This window comes from Anser cygnoides, chromosome Z (assembly GCF_040182565.1).
Source record: "Anser cygnoides isolate HZ-2024a breed goose chromosome Z, Taihu_goose_T2T_genome, whole genome shotgun sequence".
NCBI lineage: Eukaryota > Metazoa > Chordata > Aves > Anseriformes > Anatidae > Anser > Anser cygnoides.
This window is the reverse complement of record NC_089912.1, coordinates 6,018,314-6,031,388: the sequence shown is the minus strand read 5'-3', so window position 1 is coordinate 6,031,388 and position 13,075 is coordinate 6,018,314. Positions and strand designations below refer to the sequence as shown.

General features: G+C 36.5%; 1 long non-coding RNA gene across 1 annotated transcript; it reads right to left on the bottom strand.

The window, feature by feature from the left end:
* Positions 1-9,453: 9,453 nt before the first annotated feature.
* On the bottom strand, positions 9,454-12,091 carry LOC125180876 (uncharacterized). The gene is made up of 2 exons (XR_007159800.2): positions 10,245-12,091; positions 9,454-9,578 (listed from the first exon to the last, which is right to left on the bottom strand). It is a non-coding gene; the product is annotated as an uncharacterized lncRNA (long non-coding RNA).
* Positions 12,092-13,075: the final 984 nt, after the last annotated feature.

Here is a 13,075-nt window from a genome sequence, read left to right as displayed (position 1 = left end):
AATGACATCATGTATATCATTCTTATTCAGAGATCAATTTTTGATAAGAGTTCTTCTTTACATTGGCTTTGCCATTAAGTTCCTGCAAAAAAAAAGGTGTATATACGGTTTTCAGAAGCTAGCCATTTCTCAATGCACTTCTCTTGAATTTCAAATTGTCATGTTGGAAATTTCTTTTTGTCCTGTACTACTGTAAAGCAGGGGGTCTTTCAAGCTAAAATCTTTCTCAGATATTAAATTAGAAGAAAGACTACAGGGAGACATCACTGCATCTCTCATACTTGGTGACCCTTAGAGAGTATGGATGAGATGGACTTTCTGTCTGTGTTGGAAGAGATATGGGCAAGAGTAAATGATGCATGCCTGCTGCAAAGAAACTTTTTTCTCTCCCTGATCATCACATACTGATCAACTCTTTCTGTGTCAAATACTCAGTGGCCCAAAGCTCAGTAATGCAAGACTGAAATCTTTCTGCCAGTCTGAAGAATGAAGTCCTGGAGGAACTGCCTTGTAAAATGAGTAGGAACCAGGAAGGGAGTTTTATGTTAGATCATTATAGATGGTACAAAAGTGCAGTTGACAGACAGTCTATGGGACTTGTCAATGAGGGATTGTCACAACCATGTCTACCGAGAATGGCTACGGAACTAAAATTTAACCTTTTGTTTATTCTTTCAAGGGAACACTTGTTTCCCCTAGAACATATGTCGAAAAGGATAAGCTTCTGTTCCTTCCCTAGCAATATATTAAAGAGAAACTTCTAAGAAAAAACTGTCATTTTATTAGTAATAATTGGTATACTAGAAAGAACAAATATTTATTGAGAAAGTGTGAATTTAGCTGTTCCTTCCAGCTATTCAGCCTCAAGAACAGCTGGCACAAGAGAAAGAAATAGTGCCTTGGAGTGTAATTGCATGACATTTGTAGCCTGTCTTGAGAACCATGTTAGTTGTAATTGGAGAAGCTATTGATTTGGTAAAGAAGACATATTGCTGCATTATATTTGAGGAGTTAAAATGATCTGACCATTAAAACAGCTGGTGCTACCCCAAATTGTTTTGCAAACTGGAATCTGCATTGATTCTAAAAACATTGTGTTACCCAGCAGGCTGTGTACTTAAAGAAATATATTTGCATAATTGTTCTTGGAGAAAGAATTGTGCTATATGTTTTATGTATATATATACATATATATATACATATAGTTGTCTTTACATAGAGGTAAGTGGTAGCTTCAGCCTTCCACTAGAGTATTTCTGTGTTAAATATTCAATATTTAACTTGCATACATTCAAAGTTATCTGGATTAAACACACAGATTCATTTTATTGTACATGCAATTAAGCTTTTTCTCCCTGGTGCAGTGTGGGTTTTTTCCTCTAGAGGAACATCACAAAAATGTATATATAATATGTTTAGACAACCAAAGATCATACTATGACAGGTTCTTTTTGTCCCAAAAACACAAATGAGACTGATTATAAAAGTGAGTGTCTGTTTCAGTATTTGATTGTCCAATATTCGTTAGAGGAAGCCATTACCAGGAGTCAGTATTTTATTTGCAAACTTTTCTTGTCCAGTGTTTAATATTTAATAACTAAATCACACTGTTAAATAAAAAATAAAAATCTAGAACAGCCTTGGATCAGCCAGGGGGGTGAGGGGGGAGGGATGAGGAGAGGGTGGGAAACGAGACTGCAAGAAGGTAAAGCAATATATGGTAAAATTTAATTAAGATCAAAATGATATAAAATGTTACACTACTGCTCAAATTTAAAAGAATGGTTTACTTCCAAAGCCAGAAACATGAAAAGCTGATTTTGTAAATTAGTTTCAGCTCATGGTGATGAATCTTATAAGCATCTCCCTTTTCACATAACAGATAGTTAATGCTACAATTTGAGGATACCGTTTATATGTTCAAATGTAATCACCAGCTTCTCCATCTTTTAAATGTGTATTTATACATAGTATTACCTCTCCAGTATAAGTCAATGCATCCTTATAAAATGAATGTGAAACTAATACCTTGCTTTCAATTCCATTTTTCTCCTTGAATCTTAGAGAGCTTCTCATCTAAAGAAAGTTTAACTGAAATTAATGAAAGAGTAATAAATAAAAGGGCTAATCACAAAACAAGTCCTAAATATTTCTGAAAGTATTGTAAAATATTTTTAATTTTTCCCAGATTTCCAGATTATATATTTTTCAAACAACCATTAAATTGGAAGACAAGTAGTCTTCAAGGTGAGTCCTCAACCCCCAACCATTTTACTTTATAAAACTGTAAAATAGGAAAAACTAAAAGATTGAAACTCTACGTCCTACACCATTATATATGAAAATAACATTTCCGATAATCAATTTTAGTGTATTTAAACTGGATATAAGTCAAATAATATTCAACTTCCCTATTCTGCATTGTTGTTGAGTTGATAAGTAATGCCAGCAGAAAGAAGCACAGTGAGCTAAGCTTGCTGATGTGTCTGTCTTCTTAAACAAACAAGCAAACAAGTCAACAAAATTAATCTGAGGTTGGCGAGAATGCCATGGCAAGCATGAAACATTTTGTTGGCGTCAACAGGTAATTCCAAAGAGCTGGAAGTCAAGCAAGTGAGGCAGAAGGCTGACTTAGATGAGCTGGGATCTTCTTCTAGAGTTTAGGTGGAAAAGGAAAGTGTATGGACACTGGAAGTGAGGTCAGGCAAGATAGGAAGCCCACAGAGATACTGTTTGCCTTTGCAGGGAGAAAAGGATTACAGCCAAATCTCAATTAGAGTTGAAGATGGCCAGTATTGTGAGGGACAAAAAAAAAAAGTGTGTGTGTGGGGGGGGGGGCACTGCTTTTTAAAGTATGTTAACAGCAAAAGGAGGACCAGAGGAAATACTGGTCTTGGTGAAGTTTGTAACCTCACAAATAGGGATGTAGACAAAGCAAAGACATTTAATGCCTACTTCACCTCTGTCATCAACATGGATGATGGGCCCTAGGACCCGCAGAGCCCTGAGTTCGAGGACCATGACTGTGGGAACGATAAACTCCCAGCCATCTCTGAAACTGTGCTGGACTTGCTGCTCCAGCTGGAAGCATACAGGTCTATTGGGCCTGATGGAATTCATCACAGGGCAGTTAGAGAGCTGGCTGATGACACCTCATGAGACCTCTCTCAATTATTTTTCAATAGTCCTGGGAATTTGGAGAGGTCCCAGTCATCTGGAAGCTGTTGAACATTATCCCAATTTTCAAGAAGGGTCAAGAAAGAATACCTTGACAGTTACAGGCCTGTCAGTCTCACTCAGAACCAGGTAAAAATATGGAGAAAATTATTCTGGGAGTTCCTTAAAACACCTGAAATACTATGCAGTCATTGGTCACAGCCAGCATGGGATCAAGAGGGGAAAGTCCTTTTTAACAAACTTATTCTCATTTTATGACATGGTTACTCATCTAGTTGAACAAAGGAAGCCAGTAGATGTGATATTTTGGATTCCAGGAAAGCTTTGATGCTGTTTCTCACAATATCCTTCTGGACAAATTGGCCAGCACACAGCTAGATCATAGCACAATATGATGGGTGAACAAGTGGCTGACAGGTCAGGTCACAAAAGTTATCATGAATGGGACTGCAACAGGCTGGTGGCCGGTCACCAGTAGGGTTCCCCAGGGCTCTGTTTTAGGGCCAGTTGTCTTCAGTGTTTTTATAAATCATCTGGACACAGGACTCAAATGCATACTAAGTAAGTTTGCAGATGATACTAAATTAAGAGGATCTATTGACTCCCTCAAGAGAGATCTTGACAAATTAGAGGGCTGGGAAGTCACTGTGGGTCCCTTCCTACCCAGGATATTATACAATTCCTATGATTCTATGACTGATTTGTAAATAAACCCAAAGGGTGAGCTGTAAGGGGGGTGGGACAAAACCATGCCCCTCTACCTTGGGTGCAGGGAAGGGGCAGACATTCACCCTTGGCACACAGTGCAGTAGGTCACATCTGCTTATCCAGTCTCCCACAGCATTTTTTTTCTGTAGTGCAGACCTAACCTTCCCTGTTCCACCCCTGGTTCAGACAGCAGTAATCAACTTACTGAACTAATTTAAGAAAGATATGACAACCGCTGACAATCTTTTGTGATCTAATTAGTAATGCAACTCTGAGAAGATCTCTGCAGATGCTGCAGGTGGCTAAATGTTGCAAGTAACAAAGCCTATATTTGCAATTTTTTTATATATACTGGAAAACTATTTATTTTTCTCTAAATATCCAACACCGACCATGAGAGAACACAAAAAAATGATGCTTCAGTAGACTGGTCTTTGAACTGCCATAACAAAACTGTTCATATGGTCTGCAGTGCCTGAAAGAGAAGTCATTGCAATGGACAGAGAACCTCCATGGGATTTAGAATTCAAAAGTCCAAAACATCAGTGAGATTTATTCTTTTAAATCCCTCTGAGCTGCTTTTGAAAACTACTTCTTTTTTTCTTTTTCTTTTCTGCAGTTGGCAACAGCTCACGTTATCTATTATTTGTTTAAAGCTGTTGGCAGAAGATATGCATGATAAGTTTGCTCACCATTTATTTCCCTTAAAGGAGCCTTTTGGATCAATATATTGGGTTTTGCTTTCAGTTCTGAACTGAAAGCATTAAAGAATGCATTTTATTTGCAAAAATACTCTCAAAATCTTAGCCACTTAGATTCTGACAGTTCTTATGGTAGACTAGCACAAAGGGGCACTTTTTAAGAAATACTGAAAATTTCTTTTCACAGTAACTTGAAATACAAATATAAAATTACCCTCTTCCCACTCATCTATTTTTTATTCCTTCTCCTATATCAGTTTTACGGTATTTTAAATTCAACTGTTTATCAGAGAGAGTAAACAAAAGCAAGTCCTTTTTGTATATTATGCTAACATTAGATGGCAATGGTTGAAAGAAAAGCAAAGCAGCAAAACAAAATAAACAGATCCATCTTAATGTCTGTTCCAGTTAAAGCACAGATAAGCATGATATTGTCTCTTCAGTGACTACAGTTAAGCACAGCTACAAAAGAAATTCTAACATCCAGGATACTGCTGTGAAGCAGAGGAGGAGAGAAAAATGTACAAGGCAGTGATGGCTGGACTGATAGAGAGCAAACAACAAAACCTAAGCTGCACTATAGACAGGAAAAAGCTGTTGGCCAATCTTTTAATGTGAGCTCCTGCACACTATTTAATGCTTGGAAAAGATGGAAAATTACACGATTGTAAAGGACTTCTAACAAAATTGCCTAAATGGAATTCTGTTTTCCATTTTCTTGCATCTAGATTTTGGAATGTATCACAGAAGTATGGGAATTATCATAGGACTAGGTCCAGATAGTCTTCACTTTTACTTTGAGAAGAAAATGTACTCCTTCAGTAGTTCAACTAAATTTATACGGCTATTTGAGAAATCTAGTAATACTCAACATAAGCCAATGTGAGAGGTTCTGACTTAGGGAAAAAAAAAAAGATATAAATCATGGCAAACAATGTAATTAGAAATCAAACTATTCTCTAACGGAAAGATTTCAAAAGTGGTATAGAAGAAGAAAAAAGGGGGAGTATTATAAAACAAGCCATAAAGGGATTTTTCAAAAACAGGTGAACACAGGTGATTCACAATTCAACATGCTGTTCTTGCAACAAATCCCTCTAATGTGTTTTGCTTACCGTGTACTTCTACAAACTTTTCACTGTCCCTTTAAGTTTCCATCTATTTGGAAAAAAAAAAAAAACAAACAAAAAAAACAACTGCCCATATTTACTGAGTTTATTTTTGCAGCCTGGTCACCAAGACACGCATGGTCACTGAGCCTAGTTTTGCAGGTCCGGATTAGTCACTGGAAAATTAGATATTTTGCCAAAAACATAGCCTACTCTATATCAGGATGTACGCTATCAAAAGCTAGGGTACTGAGACATATAATCATCTAGAAGGAGGAAAACCATTATAAAAAATAGTAGTGTGTAAAGGACTGGACAGCAGCTGTCAACAAAGGTGCATTTACTGATATATCAGTCACCTTATTCTCAGAGATATACTGAAGCATTAGAAAGTAATTTAGACAGTCAGTGAACTGCATTAAGTGCTGGAACAAATCATTTAGCATTTCAAGCCTCCATTAAGAAAAAATGGATTTGATTTTCACTAAATAATAATAATAATAAATAAATAAATAAAAACAGATTTTATAGTCTGAGCCAAACCTTGCTGAATTAATTGGGAGGATTTAAACTCATGTCAGTGAGCTCAGTTGGTTCCAGAATTTAAATAATGTTCTTTGCTGATATCTCTCTTCTCCCCCTCCTTCCCCTCCCCCCCCCACCTCCCTCCCCCCCCCCCAAAAAAAAGAATTGGAAACATCTGTCTTAACAAAAAACTTTCCACATTAACCAGGTAAGCACTGACAGCCTTAAAAATATGCTCACAGTTGACCTTGTCATGTGGGACTAGTGACTACCTGCAGATTAAACTTCATTTACAGCCATCTGCCAGAATGACCAAGCATAGAAACAGTAGCTATGTTTCATCTAGCTTGCTGTAATTTGTTAAAACCACTGTAGTTTGATAACACCTGAAAACTTTTTGAGAGAAATATATTTCAGACATCAACATGGGGAATTATCCCCAGTCTGTATTTTTTCCTCACTTGGGCACTTTAACACATTGTGTCTACAATTTCCCTGCAAGTTTCTCCACAGTACCACACCTAATTTTTCAAAAAGATATTTTCAGATATTTGTACTTATAATTTCTAGTGAGCTTGAGAAATGTCAGTCTAACTCAGGTAGTCCAGATGCTACTAGTTTTCTATGAGGTGTGAAAACTGTATTTCCTGCGATATAATTTAAATATCCACACAGATTTTAAGAAGTAAAAGGAAGCAAAAATGTAATACAAACAATTATGATCTCTACTGGTCGCAATCTAATTTGGACTAAAAGAATTAATATCAGAAGTGTCATAAATGGCCATGGTGCCCTTATTACAGCTCACTTTTACGGTCTTGACACAAACCCTATCTGAAACTTTCAGTACAGTAAACAAGGAATTTTGATTGACATTTTTAGATACATGCTAATACAGTGAAGAATTAAATTCAGGTAGGGCAAAGTATAGTAATGTGCTTGAGAAGAAGTAAACCTGTGTAAATATTACTGGAGTGAGGCCCATATTTGCCTCATTTGAAAAAGAGAGGAGATCATACGTTCAGGTACTATGAGGTTCACATGTGGAGATGACCACTCTTTCTACATTAATTCCTTTTATAAACAATGAATAAAACAGATGTCTATCAAGTGGTACTCATCAGCCTGGTACTAGGTGTCAATCCTGAGTTTAGAGGAGCAATTTCCATGGACTGTATTGAATAAATCGATGTTGAGAGTACAGAGATTTCTATCCCCAGTAGAGTTTTTCCATAGACGTCTGCGTTTAAGAAAATCCATCCTCATGCCCCAGTGAAGTAATGAGGCTTCACTAGCTTTTGCACTACATTTTCTTATTTAATGTTGATATTGAATGGACAGAAAAAGTAAAACTTATTTAGCTGAAATAAAAGTTATGGAGGTGGGTCCTCCACTGTGTGACAGAGACCATTTCATTTTGATAAAGTTACAGGAAACTTAACCTTTCTCAACACTACCTTGCTTCCCATAAATAATCAGCATGATAAAGTGAATATATAAGAAATATTGAATTATTTCCAAGATCCAAACTTACTGTCATTGAAAATGTATTTACAAAATGCTGTTCCCTAAGAAGTCACTTTTATGGACCCACCTCCAGAATTATTTAGCAGACATCCCACGGGAGTTTGCCCTCACTGGAAGCCTGAGAGAGTGACTTTAGTTGTAAACATCTTTCCAAAACCAGCACTGTCATCACTTCTGAGACACGGGTCCCTGTCCTATCTAAAGTCAGCACAAAATGGAAGTCCAGGTTTGTGATGCACATCACAGCCTGATTTAACAAGGCAAAGGGTAATTCATCCTTGTTTTTCTACTTACTTTAAAATTCCTTGCAGATAAGGAACATTTGGTCTGTGCATTATGGGATTATTCAGCTCCTGAATATTGTGCTGGGCAGAGGATTGTTGTTGCTGCTGCTTTTTTTCTTTCTTCCTTTTTTCTTTTTTTTTTTTCCCTGGCAAAGCATCATCAAAATAATATTGAAACACAAACACGAATTTCAGATCAGATGCACATTTTAACAGATAGCCTTGCAAAAGTGCAGTAAGGATAACAGCTTTTGCTGTTTGCCTCAGTGCTGCTCAGAGGCACATAATAAATTCTCAACTTCTGCCAACCACAGAGAATTTTCCAGTAACATCTCACAAGAAATATGCCAAGGCCAGGGGCATTGCAGTACAAGGAAAATGAACATTTTAATAAAGAATAGGTTAGCCAATACTTCCACCGGTTACTATTATAAAATATGAGGAGTCATTTTGCTGGTAGGAGTGCTGAATGAGAGTTCAATTTACTTTGTCTACTGAGTGAAAGCACTAAGGCAATGACACAGAACTATAATTTTTTTAAATGGCTACTTTCTCATCCCTGGTAAACTCTGAATGTACCCTAAAAGAATTAATTAACTTGACAGAATTCAACAGGACACATTGTGCCTGGCCTATTTGCAAGGTGAAAGCAGAGGAAAAATATTTTAGTTCTTTATAAAATCTCAAAACATTTCATATTTTCTGGATTTTGAAGTGACAGAGTTGATGAAGGTAATCACACTATTCTTCCCCTTCCCCTTCCCCTTCCCCTTCCCCTTCCCCTTCCCCTTCCCCTTCCCCTTCCCCTTCCCCTTCCCCTTCCCCTTATCCTTCCCCTTCCCCTTCCCCTTCTCCTTATCCTTCCCCTTCCCCTAACCTTCCCCTTACCCCTCCCCTTCACCTTCACCTTCTCCTTCCCCTTCCCATTCTCCTTCCCCTTTCCCTTCTCCTTCTCCTTCCCTTTCCTCTTTCTCTTTCCCTTTCTCTTCTTCTTCCCCTTTTTGTACCTTGTCTGTGACCAAAATGATAGTTACCACCTTCAAAAAGCTTTTATGCCTGGAAAAAAACAATTAACCCAGAAGCAACGGAAAACAGACACGTGTGTTTTCTTAGGGTCTACTTCTGAAACTCGTTTGTTCTGTGCACTGTTTGGTTAGGTGAGCATTCCTTTTAAGCACAACATAAAACTGCAATGTGGGCTGTAAATTAACTACCCATCATGACAAACTTGTAACACCACTTTATAGGATAAAGTAGGATCTGTTTAATTGTATGCAATAAATACAGCTGCATCAATAATTTATAGTGAAGTTAACTTGATAGACTCTGTCTTTTATGCTTATGAGGTATATCATGTTGAGATTCATAGGGAGTTTTCCTTGTACAGGATGTCAGTACATCTTTGTCAACAGTGGAAAATGGTTACCTGCAAGGTTGTGCATATACATGGTACCTCACACAGAAAGACCCAGATGTGCCATTTTCTTCTCCTTTCCTCATATCTCAGCTGGTAATTTAAACAGTGTGGTTCCTTGAAGGGGTGAGCACTAGGAAAAAAAAAAAAAAAAAACAGAAAAAAAAAACAGAAAAAGAAAAAACAGTTAAATACAACAGCAGCTCACTGTAGCTTTACATCGCTTTACATCTCCATATGAGAGATACCTATTTAGGAAATTAAAATTAAACCCGCTGGATAATACATTGGAAATCTTTCATATTTTTAGTCACTTTCTTTACTTCAGACTTTTTATTTCAAGAATATTTTCATAGTGACAATATTAGGCTGTAGGGAATAGATTGTTTAGACCATAAATGCATGCTGAGCCTTCTCAGGCCCATTGCACAGGAAACCATATCAAACGCTGTAATGGAGAACAATGCATTTCTTTAATCTTCATTTCGCATGGTATAAACTGCTGATGTTGTGTCTGGTTTCTTAGTATCTAGGTTATGCTAGACATTACCTTATTGACTGAGATAGGAACAGTCCTGTGGATATTTTAATTGTTACAAATTTGACATCTCTTTTTAGATGGATCTTGATTTGAATATACATATCCTCTTGTAAATACATTTCATTTGGCTTTTAATACACAATTAGAAATTAACCATACTGCAAATGGACTTTTGACCTCCAAGTATGAGCTTGTGTGCTGTTTGATTTAGTATATTGATGCTACATCAAGAGACATGCTATGCCAAAAGTTACATACCAGATGTCTTCTTGCTGGTAACAGGAAATTAAGATGCCTCTAATGTGATATATTTTACAATACGGTTCGGTGCTGATGCCAACACAATACTGTCAACAAGAGAGCTGTTTCAGAGGCTTCCTTTCTATGAAATAATGCAAAAAATGTTGTTTTTCTAAAATGCAATGCAACAACCTCCAGTTTAAAGAGCATGGTTTCCAGACATAGTAGAACTATCTAATGGTCTAAGAGTAGATTGGTAGGAAAAATTACCTATCTAAAACAGCTTTCCTCTCACTGTGCATGGTGTATATCTGAGAAGGATCCATAAAGCAAAAAAGACCAATATTTTAGTGCCTTCTACAGATGTTGTGTTCTACTGGTAAAGATACCAAGTAAAAGCAATTACATATTAACCTAGAATGAAGACATTGAATTAAAGAAAGATGTAACATCTTTCAAGTTTGATTTCTTGTTTCTTACTTTATTGTGGGGCCCGTGCCTGGAAACTTCAGTTCTTCTGCCTTCCATAATTTCTGGTATAAATTTAAAGAAGTAATAAATATATCCTTTGACTTGTGAGAATAGGAATTTATTTAATAAACAAAATAGAAACAAATGTTCTTCTGTAGCTACACAACAAAGTGCCACAGACAGCTTTTAATAAAATGTTATTCAGAAAACCTCCCTTCAGACAAACCGATATGCATCTGGTTACATTGCATCTGGTTATCATGCAAGCTCACAAGCACTTTCCTACAAATGCGGTTCTTCACCTTGTCTATTCTTTCATGCTCTTTCTTGTTGATTGCATCCCAGAATAAGGCAGTATTTAGGAACAGATACTGTAGCTTTCAGACTGAAATTGAAATTCCTTGTAGATCTCTTTGAAGAACTCTTTCTTTTGATTCCCAAATTGATGGCAAGGTAAAAGCAATTCAGAAAAATGAAAGACTTTGATTTACCAATTCCCCCACCCCCTCTCAGAATTAGACAGCGTTGAAGAAAAGTCGTTACAGCAAATACATGAATTTTTAGTCAGTTCAGCTGTCAAATGCTGAGTATGATACTTAAAGTATATTGATCCAAAGAAGGTATACATTTCAGTAATTAATGTTACTGTTTATTCTCATTTAATCTTTAATTGTCCCTCATTTATTCCACCACTCTACACCAAAAATTAATATTATTTTTATAGCTCTGGTAGCCATTGCACTGGCTTCCAAATATTTTCCTATTTTATACACTAACTGTAGCAGACCCTTGATAAATTATAGTGTATACCACAATCACTCAGAGTAAGGCATTGGTCATAAGCAGTCTTCAAGCTAATTTTAGACATCTATAAAAATATATATATAAAATAAATAAATAAATAAATAAATAAAAACAGGTAGAGAAAAACACAGGTTGCTAGAGCCAGAAACTTAAAGACAGAGATTAGACCAGATCCCACATAAATCAACAAAATTCCCTGAGTTAAATGAAATAGGCTAGTTAACCCCTGCTGAGAATGCAGTTTAGCATCCTCAGGACCCTAACAGCTCTCCCCCACACACCCCAGTGCATAAAATCAGTCAGCTTAAATAGAAATAAACTGCTGTAACTGCCCCAGCAGATGGTCCTGTCTCTCAAAAAGCTTTTATAAATCTTATGTCTGAGAGGCAACATTTTTATTGGTCAGGGATAGTAATTCTATATAGTAATTCTATATACTGAAAAAAGCATTTGCAAGAATACAGGTGAAAGAGAGGGGCCATTATTTGCTTAGGTGTCTAAATGGAATTACAGGAACAACAGAGAAATGTGATGAAAGGGAAAAATGATGAAAACAAATGTCAGAAGATGGAGTTACAGGGAAAAGTGATGTGAGAGGACCAAAAGACAGAGGGAGAAGGAGGAGTATATTCCAGATTTTTTTTTCAGAGGTGTTTTTTGAACATACAATAACAAGCTTTATATTTCTATCCTGAATTAAAGAATAGCACCTGCAAAGACTTGGAGATACTTTCAGTCACTTAGCTTATTTTCTATTAATACAACATAAGATTTTTATATCCTTTTAAAAGGCAGCCCTTTAACATGGGGGGGGGGGGGGGGAGGAGAAGAAAAGCATATCTCAGGGAGAAATACAACCCCAAATACTGACTTATATGCAGATGTCTATACAGTACATATATCTCACACTCTGCACCCCTGCAATATCCTCATAATGCGGTGATTTGCAGAATAAAAGATGAATAGAAAGCTTGATCTTATAAGCTGTCTTCACTATATGTCTGTGCCATTTATCTGTCTCTAACCCATGAGGGCCCTCCCCTACAGATATGGCACTTTCGATCTGACATTCTAAACTACCTGGCATAAATATTCTTCCACTGTTTTGAGATGTCACTTGTCCTGGAATTTTCCATATGTTCTGACACTTACTGTCGGGAATAAGGGTGTGTTGTTCAGACAGGGGAAAAATCAGCCTGTAAATGTGTTTATAGATTCTTTACATTTCAGAAAATATACAATCAAAAAATAAGGAAAGGCAAATACATAACTGTAGTAATACCAGATCACTAAGGATCATGAATAATAAGAGAACTTCAGTGTAAAATTAATTATTTGATCATGAATACAAACTGCATATTAAATAAAACATATATAATGATAAAGTTAAAATATTAAATGAAATGTATTGGAGATGCACCTTTCTCTTGGGATGCTGTTATATGATGTATAAGGATGATAAGCATCCTTTCTTATCTGAAAAAGAAAACAAATAGCTTTAAACAAAATTGGAAAAGATTATAAAATAAGAATTGCCAGAAAGGCCAGCAATGGTGTGTCAACTAATGCAACAG